A 10,372-nucleotide genomic window follows, 5' to 3' on the forward strand; every position below is an offset into this window, starting at 1 on the left:
TTAATTTAGTTTTCTTAGTTGCAGAAAAATATACACATGAAATTTACCATTTTAACCAATTTTTAAGTGTACAGTTCACTATCATTAAGAACATTTACATTTTTTTGCAACCATCACCACTTTCCATCTCCAGAACTTTTCTCAGCTTCCAAACCTGACCTGAAACTCTATACTTCTTAAAGTCTATTTTGTCTGATGTAAGTATTGCTACCCCAGCCTTTTTTTTCCATTTCCATTTGCATTAAATATCTTTTTCCATTCTTTTACTTTTAGTTTCAGTGTGTCTTTCCCTCTGAGGTGGGTCTCTTGTAGACAGCCCGTATGGGTCTTGTTTTCTTATCAATTCAGCTACTTTATGTCTTTTGATTGGAGCACTTACGCATTTACATTTAAAGTGTAAAATAAGCTTTAAGACTTGTGTCAATCCATTTTGTTGGGGGAATCAGTATCTTTGATGATTCTGCCACAGAGTGTCTCTGCTCTGTGTGAAATGTGTAGGAGTGCCCAGCTGAATAAAAATCTCTACAGGGGTGTCACTCACCAGCCTGGAGGGCTGTGTCTTGAGGACGAACACCACAGCTCTCTCCTGGATTTTCTGCAGCATGTCTGGTACAGACTACCTGCCTGCGCTGTGCTTCTCCCAGTGTTGAAAATTTTGGTTTTGTTTTTAAATTATTCAATCTCGCTAGCAGCTTGAGGTGATCTACTTTTCTTGGGATTCAGACAGAGGATTTAACACATTTTTCTCTGACATTATCACAGAATAAGGACTACAAGCAGTGGGGTGGGAAAAAGAAAGAAGGTATTATTGATCCATTCCTGGTGCCAGACACTTTGGTAAGATGCTTCATGTGTCTTACCTCTTCTAATGCCCACAATAAATCTATACATTAGTTATTGTCATCTGAAGTTTACAGATGCGGAAACAGAGAGGTCAAGGAACTTGCCCCAAACACACAGTGACACAACCAGGACTCAAACCAGGGCCTTTCCAATATTCACTCTGCAACCCCAGGTAATTGGCCTGTACAGAATAACTGATATATTGGAAGTAAGATTTGCTTTGTTGTCAAATTTCATGGACTATAGTACCAGCTTCCCCCTTGTGTGACTGTGGGCATTTTAATCCTTTAAGACTCAGTCTCTCATCTATTAAAAAGGGGGATGAGCATAATAATAATAATGATAACAATAATATCTCCTTCAAAGAATTGTTGGGAGGACTTAACAAGGAGATGCATACACAGCCTTGGCACCTAGTAAAGGCTTGAAAGGTACCACCTGCTGCTCTTGCTACATTTACTTCTGTGGGCCACCATTAGTGTCATTGTGAAGGCTACCACAGAGAGTTTTTACACATCTTGTTGGAGACTGCATTACCAGAGCTGAGGATAAGAGAGAAGGTAGCGGTACGATGTTTAATTTAGGGTCAAAAGTAAGGGCCAGCAAGATTTCCAGTGCTATTTGAAGAGAATTTAAATGCAGAAAAAAAAAATCTATGGCTGAGAGTGTTGATCAGCAGGAGAGTTGGAGCTGACTTGAGGCTCAGGGAGATGCAGGAAGGAGCCCTGCCCTGCTCCTGCCTGGGCAGGTAAGGGAGGAGGGGGTGAGGGTGGAGGTGCGGGGTCCGGCAAGAGGGATTCCAGTTCTGGTTGCCTCTGAAAGAATTAAGTGACAAGGACTAGTGGCTCTTGTAACCACTTATCCCAAGCAGTGGTCCCTTTTAGCTATTCCTCAGCCAATCCTTAGGACAGTGTTTGTGTGGGTAGTGATGTGTGTATGTGTGTGTGTGCATATGTGGGCACATGTGTGTGCATGTGGTATTTGTGTGTGTGTGTGTGTGTGTGTACATGTGTATGTTTGGGAGTACTTGAGAGACAGGAAACCACTGTTGTGTGGTTCTAGTTCATCATCTATCTCCATTTCATTTATTCATTCAATACATATTGAATAAGTATTATTTAATATTCTATATTTTGTACTTGCCAGGAACTTCGATAAGGTCTGTGATAAACACTTGAGTAAGATGTAGTCTCTGCTCCAAATGAACTCACTGACAAATAAATAAATAAGCCAATAAATGTTACTTGAGGGGTCTGGTAGAGGTTTTTCAGAAATTATCTCTTTACCCTTGGCGGACTTCATGAACTTTAGTTAATCAAGAGCCACGGATTTTGCCCTCAAATGAGACATAGATAAGCACCTTATAAAATATGAATGTTGTTGAAGTACTGGGTTGAAATGCATTCAGGTCACTGGGTAATCAATCGGTGTGACTGAACTGGAGTCACTTGGATCCATCCTGATTTCAATGTAGGACCAGGGTTGGGGATCTAGGTGGAGAGTGATGGCTACAGCAGAGGAGGTGCCAGTGGAAGACAAACCTACCATTTGTGCCCTGTGCTGTCTCTCTTCATCCTGGGACGGGTGGCTGTTGGGGACATTTTTATCCTACCTGGCTGCAATATTCTCTAGTGTTGTTAGCACCAATTTTCTTTCTAATTAAAAAAACAACATGCAATTTACTATAAAGTAGCTTCTTAAGGATTTGTTAATCAACCCATTACTCTATTCATTTGTTGCCTGGGGAGGCCCCCCAGATCGATTATAACCATTCTTATAGGAGAAAGATGCAAAAGCCTCATGTCCCCGCAGGAAATGTAGCATGTATGGGATTCCCAGGGATTGGCGAAATCCAAGCTTATTATTTATTTCACTGAAAAGCAGTATTAAGTCTAATGAAAGATGGAGAGGTAGATTACCCCACTGGATAATGAGCGCTGACAATTAAGTGTAAATAAAGTCTTCCTTCGAGGCTCTTCAGGTCTCAGGAAGACTCCAAGCCGATTTCTTGACTTCCAGAGACGTGTGGGGACCACGTGGCAGGGGTATGCTCTGGGAGTTCCTGGGTGTCAAGCACAGCATCTCCAACTTCCTGGCCCTGTGTCCTCAAATATACTTTGGTCTTCTCAGTCGCAGTTTTCTCATCTGCAGAATGGAAATGATAAAACCTATCTCATGGAATTAGCTGTTGAAAGAACCAAATGAGACCTTATATATACCTTTGTGATCTTGGGCAAGTTATTTAAATACTCTGCAACTCTGTTTATCCATCTGTGAGATGTGAATACTATGGATAATAGTAGTAGTGCTCACCCAGTACAGATCAGAGAATTAAAATTAGTTAATGAACAAGGAGAAACCAAGATGGAGGCATAGGTAAACATCAGAGAATGCTGCCTCGAACAACCACTTCAAAAATACAACTGAAAGACGGAAGAGACATCATCCAGAACCACAGGAAGGCTGGCTGAGTGGAAATTCTACAACTAGAAGGAAAGCGAAAAGCATACCGAGACTCAGAGGAGGTGCAGTACAGAAGTAAAATACTAAGGTGCGGAGCGCATGCGGAGAGGGCTGGCAGCTGAGGGCACGGTTGTCGTTTTCAATCGGGAGGGAGTCTCAGGCTCTGAACTCCAGTTCTGGTCGAGTCTCTAGGGACCCAGACTCATACGGGAGAAGCGGGACTGTCTGGCATCGGTCAGAACCCTAGGGCAGCTTTCTCTTGGAGGGGCTTGCAGCAATTACTGGGACACTGAGAAGCAGAGCCTCTGAGGGCAAGACTGAGAGTAGCCATAACTGCTAGCCCCATCCTGTTGATCCCCTGGGACCCTCCCGCCCAAGCCAGTGCAGGGAGACTTTTGCTGTATAGCTGCAGGCAAAGGCTAGATTAGCACCTCCCTAGAGATCCAGGAGCCAGGAAGCCCAGAGGTCAGAGTGGGACCATCCAGTTTGCAGCTCTGTGGAACCATAAAAGACACACTCAGGGGGCAGACTCAGTGAGCACCAAAGCCCTATCAAAGCAAGTCTAGCCCCAGAGGAGTGTCTCCAGCACAGAAGTTCTCCCACTGTAGACACAGCTGATTCTCACTGACAATTGGCCTGGAGGTCAATTCCTCCCAGTGATAACTACAACAATCAAGTCTTAATTACAACAAGACTGTGCACAAAGCCCACAAGGGGGTGCACCAAGAGTGTCTACCTCAGGTAATTGGGACACTTAGCACAGAAAGGCACCCTATCGACACAGGGAAGCATAAAAAATGCCGAGACAAAGAAACAGGACACAAACGACAGAAATGGAGGAAAGCAAACTGCTGGATATAGAGTTCAAAATCACACTTTTAAGGTCTTTAAAGAACTGTCAAGAAGCCGCCGATAAATTTAATAAGGCCCTCGAAAAGACTTGTGAGACCACCGATAAATGTAGTAAGATCTTCAAGAAGACTGGTGAGACCGCCGATAAATGTAGTGAGATAGATCTTCAAGAAATCTAGTGAAACCCTCGATGTTGTGATAAAGAACCAACTAGAAATTAAGCATACACTGACTGAAATAAAGAATATTATACAGACTCCCAACAGCAGACCAGAGGATCGCAAGAATCAAGTCAAAGATTTGAAATATGAAGAAGCAAAAAACACCCAACCGGAAAAGCAAAATGAAAAAATAATCCAAAAATATGAAGATAGTGTAAGGAGCCTTTGGGACAGCTTCAAGCTTACCAACATCCAAATTATAGGGGTGCCAGAAAAAGAGAGAGGGCAAGAAATAATGACAGAAAACTATTTGAAGAAATAATGACAGAAAACTTCCCCTACCTGGTGAAAGAAATAGACTTCCAAGTCTAGGAAGCGCAGAGAACCCCAAACAAATGGAATCCAAAGAGGACCAGCCCCAGCAGGTCCAGGGGTTCCCCATAGGTGTGGACAGAGTCGGTGAAGAAGGAATGACACAGAGTCAGCATTCAGTTGATCAGCAGCCTAGCCAGGATCTCTAGCCAGGATCTGTCACTAGGTTCTCCAGCCAAGTTTTGTCCAGGATCTCCAGTCAGGTTCTGTCGCCAGGTTCTATCCAGGTTCTGTAGCCAGGTTCTGTGTCTAGGTTCTGTCCCTAGGTTCTGTCTCTAGGTTCTGTGTCTAGGTTCTGTCCCTAGGTTCTGTCTAGGATCTCCAGCCAAGTCCTGTCTCTAGGTTCTGTCTCTAGGTTCTTCAGCCAGGTTCTCTTGCTTGGTTCTGTTTCTAGGTTCTGTCTTCTGTTGTCTTGTTACATCTGTATTTATACCAGTTGATTTTAATCCTGTCAATTTCTATTCCAAAGGTTAGGGCGTTTCTTTTTCCAGGGAGTAAAGATTATGTAGCTTAAGAGTGATTGTTCTTAGTTAAAGTGATTAACTACCCACCTGGCACTTAGTTAAGGGGTTTTATTCCCTCCCTAACTTCAGGGAAAAATTCCTACCTGGGGAAACAACCTTTCTCGGAGAGGTGACCTTGGTTAAAACACATAGCGCCAAGAAGGGGAGCAAACATATTAAGAACAGTATGCCATATACGCCAGGTCCCTTGAAACATGCTGTGCAGATGTTTCTTCCCTGCAGTGACTGTGTCAAGCAGCAAGGATGGACCGGCTCCCAGCAGAGGACCACACCAAGACACATCATAATTAAAATGCCAAGAGCAAAAGACAAAGAGAGAATCCTAAAAGCAGCAAGAGAAAGAAAATCAGTTACCTACAAGGGAGTACCCATACGACTGTCAGATGATTTCTCAACAGAAACTATGCAGGCCAGAAGGGAGTGGCAAGAAATATTCAAAGTGATGAATACCAAGAACCTACAACCAAGACTACTTTATCCAGCAAAGCTATCATTCAGAAGTGAAGGCCAGATAAAGAGCTTCACAGATAAGAAAAAGCTAAAGAAGTTCATCACTACCAAACCAGTATTATATGAAATGCTGAAAGGTATCCTTTAAGAAGAGGAAGAAGAAGAAAAAGGTAAAGATACAAATTATGAACAACAAATACACATCTATCAACAAGTGAATCTAAAAATCAAGTAAATAAATAATCTGATAAACAGTATGAACTGGTGATTGTAATAGAATCAGGGACATAGAAAGGGAATGGACTGACTATTCTTGGGGCGGGGGGGAAGGGGTGTGGGTGTGAGGGAAGAGATTGGACAATAATCATGCACCTATGGATTAGGACAGTGGGTGGGAAGTGAGGGCGGAGGGTGGGGTGGGAACTGGGTGGAGGGGAGTTATGGTGGGAAAAAAGAGGAACCAATGTAATAATCTGAACAATAAAGATTTAATTAAAAAAATAAAAATAAAATTAGTTAATGGACATAATATACCTAAAGTGCTTAGAATAGTACTGGCACATAGTTTATTATTATTACTGTTAACATCATCATTATCATCATCATATAAAGCATTCACTAGATATTCAATAAAAGACACTTCTCATTTTATTATTTCATCTTTACAAATATGCCATTTTGTTAAAGCACTGCTTTCATCATGTGGCTCCCTAGCTGGATTAGCTAGGATTGTTATTTTAAACTATGGTTACAAAAAGACCTAAAAGTATCAGCACAATGAAAAATGGTTTTCTTTAATCATTCACGATGCTTCCAATTGGAGGTGGCAAAGCCACTGAGGAACTTCGGTAGACAGGGGTTCTGGCATCTCTAACACATAACCCATGGAGGTGCCATCTAAGTCAGCTGGAAGAGGAAAAGTGCAAAGAAGGACATGTATACAAGGTTTTTATGAGCTAAGTCTAGAAGTGGAACACATTATTTCCACCCATGCTTTGTTGGCTTGGTCTCCATCACATGGCCACTCCTAGCTGCAAGGGAGTCTGGGTATGCGATCTAGCAGTGTCCAAGGAGATGAGGAAGCCATCACGTTCAGGGAAGAGCTGCCACACCAGCTCAAACACTAACAATGAGTTCTGCTTCATGATTAACAACAGACCACTCTACCTGGCTCCTTAAACTTCATGGTATAACCTAACACAAATCCTTTGCTTTTTTTGGCCCAATCGTTTGCTGCCAATTAAAAGTGCCTTATTCACAGACTCATGTTACTCCCTACCAGACGCTCCATAATTGTATTCAGATTCAGGTTCAACTAATACTTGTGGGCCTACTATGTGCCAGGCAGTTTTATAATCACATTTATAACAACTCTATGAGGTCAGCATTATTGTATCCATTTATACTCTCTGAGGAATCTGAACCCAGAAAGGTGAAGCCATTAACTCACAGTCATAACTAGCCCACTACTCCTCTTTGTTTCAATCCCATAGCATCGGAAACATTACCAAATCAGTTAGTACTTAATTCTCCCTGATTTTATAATAATAATATGTCTTGCTTTCCTAACAAAAATGGAACTAAAGCTCCTAGGTCAAGCATGGGGATGCTATATGTTTTTCAGATTCCTTGAAGGTTCTTACACAGGGTGGGGAACGTCAGAATTACTTGAACCTGAGCTTAACAACACCCTTATTGATGAATGTACTAATTGATCTTTATAACTTAAGTGTTAGCCTTTATCCAGGCCAAATCCCAGATTTTTCAGACCCTAAGTTACCTACAAACTCCTTTCTTTTTTTCTCTTCTTTGGAGCATGTTGAAAGAAATGCTGTCTCCGGAGGAAGTGTATGTATACTTTGCCCGAAGCTTTCCCACCCACTCCCCCAGTCCTCCCATTACATGGTACATTAGTTTTGCTCTTGAAAAATGAACATTAAGCAGAAATTCCTAGCTGTGATTTTTCTTCTCCGACTTCCCATGTTTGACATGAGGTGCACAGACTGGAGATGCTAGCTTCTTGAATGCCAGAAGGTAGCTACAGTCTCTCCTTTGTGACTTCTTTAGTGGCTGGAAGATTCCATGTCCTCAGAGCCAGAGGCTCAAGAGAGACCAATAGGCCTCAGATGAAAATTATCCCTAGTGCCTGGTCAAGAGCAAGGGAAATGGAAACAGTGAGTTGTTTTTTTTTAAATTTTAAGCCAGTTTATTGCAGTGTAATTTACATGATAATATTTACTCTTCTTAGTGTACAGTTCTATGAATTTTGCTTGCCAGAGAAAACCACTGTATACATGATGGTGAGTAATCTTTCACACATTATCTATTAAGCATGTATTTAAACATATATGTGTACAGACTTAAATGAACTGGTTTATTATGATCCACATTTTCACTAAACAATATGCATGATTCTTTCTTATCATTTCAGGTCTCTTACATACTATCTCTTACATACATATTATAGATAAAGAGAAACTTATCCAAACTCCTATTTATTTCTAGTTTTAAAAAATTACCCTGATTGTACACATCCTTTCTCTATTATCATAAATTACTTTATGATTTCCAGATGGGTATGCATATTTGACATTTTTTTAAAGTTTTTTAATTTTTTGATTTATTATAGAGGTAGAGGAAGGGAAATATCGATTTGATGTTCAGTTATTTCTGCATTCATTGGTTGCTTTTTAAAAAATCCTCACCCAAGGATTAAAAAAACAAACAAAGGTGGGTAAACTGGTCAGAAGGTCAAATCTTCAAAGTGCATGCAAGCTGCTCCTCCCAGGGGGTTGGGACTGAATGTCCTTGAGCATCTCCAGGAAGGCCTTCGGGGATGGTGCCTCCACATTCTGGAAGGTGTTCTGGACTCTGCGAAACAGGATGAAGTATTTCAGCTTCAGCCAGATGAACCCGAAGTGGTTCTCATCGAACAGGATGAAAACTCCAGGTAAGCGCCTAGGGTAGGTGAAGCCACGTAAGGAAACATTAAAAGTAACAGTGTCCACGCCATAGAAACACATCCTGCAGGTTCGGGGGTAGTTCTGGTCTTTTGAGCGCACGCCCGCAGGCAGAACAAACGGGACAGGCTGCTCCTCCGAAGCTGCAGCCCCGGACTCCCCGATGCTGGGCTGGGCAGGGCTCTGCCAGCCATGGCCCTCGCTTTCCTCAGTCCCGTTTTCTTGCTGCTGCCGCTGCTCCCAGATCACCTGCTCGTCAATCTCCTGGACCACGTGGGAGAGCTCGTTGAAGTTGCGGAAGATCTCGCCATCTGGCAGCTGGATGCGGTGCGTGAGGTGGATCTCTAACCTCGGTTTGAAGTCTCCCGTGACCTTCGTGACCCTGGCATACTTCCCATGGAAGCTGAGCATGGCAATCGATAGGCCGAAAGCATCGTAGTAGTATTGGAAGAGGCCTGGCCTGATGAGGTCGTCCGGGTGGCTCGGCGGGAGGTAGAGACGGCGGTAGGTCAGGCAGTCATACTGCTGTCTGTCCTCCTGCACCAGCACCCACCCCCATTCGTCCCTAAGCCGCATTGGTGAATCCTTTTGGTGGTCTGTCTTGTTGCACTGGAGGGTGAGCCTGTCCTTCTGAATCTGCACGTGGCGGCTGTGGGGCCTGCTGATGCGGCCTTCCATGCACTCCACCGTGGCTGATTTCCTCTCCGTCAGGCGAATTCTGAACGCGGGCTTGAATTGCATTGGGCGATCCACATGGGTGTTAAGGCAAGGCCGGTACGTCCAACCAGTAATGCATAAGCCGTCCACCACGACATTCAGCAGTGTTCTATAGCCCTCAGTATCTAGCTGCCACAATCCCAAAATGTGTCTGTATGGGTGGAACAGCTTCGCATAGAGTTCTCGATAAGACATACCGATCATCTCCAGGTTCTGCAAGTTTTCACCAACGCCAAACTCCTCCCGGCAGCGCCGTCTCCAGACGCTGTCGATGTGCAGGATGCGGTGGAATTTGGTGCAGGCCTGGGCCAGGCTGGGCAGATTGGTGCCGGGGAGCGAGGCGAAGATCTCCACCAGCAGCTCGGGAGGCAGGTCCTGCAGCGAGCAGTGCGGGGGCGGCGGGGGTGGCATGGGGCTCGCGATTCCTCCACTCCCCGCACTGCACCGCGCTGCTGTGTCCGCCTCGAGGTGCTTTTCCGGAGGAGCCAGGGCCGGGGCCGGCTTGCTGTCGGCCACTGCCGTATCAGCTGGGCGCTGGCGCTTCTGACGACACCGCTTGCCATGGGTCGCTGCCCTCTCAGCTGGGTGCTGGCGCTTCCAACGACACCGACATCCCCGCGAAGAGCCCACGAGGCAGAGGCAAGTGCACTCCTCCATGCCTCCAGGAGTAACAGCCACCACAGCGTGGGCTGCTGAGCCACAGCCGGGCTTTAAGTTGGCTCGTCCCGCCCGCCCCCCCCCCCCGCCCCCCCCCCCCCCCGCCTAGCCACGCCCCCTCAGAGGAGCCAATTGTAGGACGTTAGCAACACTTATAAAAGAAACCCATACCCAGTAACAGTCCCCTCCCTTTCCCAGTGCCCCCTCCCTGTCCTCCCGCCCTAGCCCCAGGCAGTCACTAATCTGCATTCTGTATGAATATGCCTCCAAGGATATGCCTATGGGGAGGTGGCGGGGGCGGGGGGGGGGGGGGGGGGGGTGGTCATGCTCAACTTCCAGAAATGCAGTCATAATATCTGGTCTTTTGTGACTG

At 44.8% G+C, this 10,372-nt stretch overlaps 1 pseudogene; it reads right to left on the reverse strand.

The window, feature by feature from the left end:
- Nucleotides 1-8,424: 8,424 nt before the first annotated feature.
- On the reverse strand, nucleotides 8,425-10,017 carry LOC139006350 (F-box only protein 31 pseudogene; annotated as a pseudogene).
- Between the last annotated feature and the right edge of the window lie 355 nt (nucleotides 10,018-10,372).

Source organism: Myotis yumanensis, unplaced genomic scaffold (assembly GCF_028538775.1).
Source record: "Myotis yumanensis isolate MYYU_CA2020_CCGP unplaced genomic scaffold, mMyoYum1.0.hap1 SCAF_3, whole genome shotgun sequence".
Lineage (NCBI taxonomy): Eukaryota > Metazoa > Chordata > Mammalia > Chiroptera > Vespertilionidae > Myotis > Myotis yumanensis.